The sequence below is a fragment of the Stegastes partitus genome, unplaced genomic scaffold (assembly GCF_000690725.1).
Source record: "Stegastes partitus isolate 25-593 unplaced genomic scaffold, Stegastes_partitus-1.0.2 Scaffold491, whole genome shotgun sequence".
NCBI lineage: Eukaryota > Metazoa > Chordata > Actinopteri > Pomacentridae > Stegastes > Stegastes partitus.
Window position 1 is genome coordinate 57,919 of NW_007578222.1, and position 780 is coordinate 58,698.

The window sequence follows — 780 nt, forward strand, 5'->3', positions numbered from 1 at the left end:
GATGGGATAAGGCTATGAACTGCAATGAACTGAATTTTGCAGAACGAGTCTATGGATGGATATTACAGGTGGGTAGGACAGGTGTTGGATAAGGCTATGTACTGGAGTAAACACAAGACAGCATAAGTCTGAAAGTTGAAATTAAACAAAGATGGAACAAAGCTGTGTACTGACATGAAAGGAGTGTGGGATCGGTCTAGATACTGAAACCAATGATCGGTACAGTCAGGAAATGAAACGTAGTGGGATGAGGCTATGTGCTGTTTTCTTGTACGACTTTAAAACACAAACTCTGTCTGTTTTTCACAATAATAGCAGCTCCAGACACAGACAGACCAGACAAGAGCATTAACTAAAGCCTGGAAGCCTTCGTTGTGTCTCCAGGTGTGTCCCTCCAGGTGTCCCTCCAGGTGTCCCTCCAGGTGTCCCTCCAGGTGTCCTTCCAGGTGTCCTACCTCTGCTTGTTCGTCGCCTGTTTGGTTTCCATGGAGCTGATGGACAGGCGGTCCAGCGGCGCGTTGTTGCCGGGGAAACTCCTCTTCCTCTTGGGCTCCATGACGTCGTTCTCCATCCTCACCAGGTCATCCAGTCGGAGCAGCTTCGCCGTCAGCTCCTCCCCCACCTTCACCCCCCGGGGGCGGGACCTCGACAGGGACCGGTCTACGTGCTGGAACACAAGGAGAGGACTTAAAGACGATGTCTTGCAGACGGGAGGGCGGGACCGGTCTAAACGAGGGTACAAATACGCCCTGACATTGATGGAGATGGGATAAGGCTATG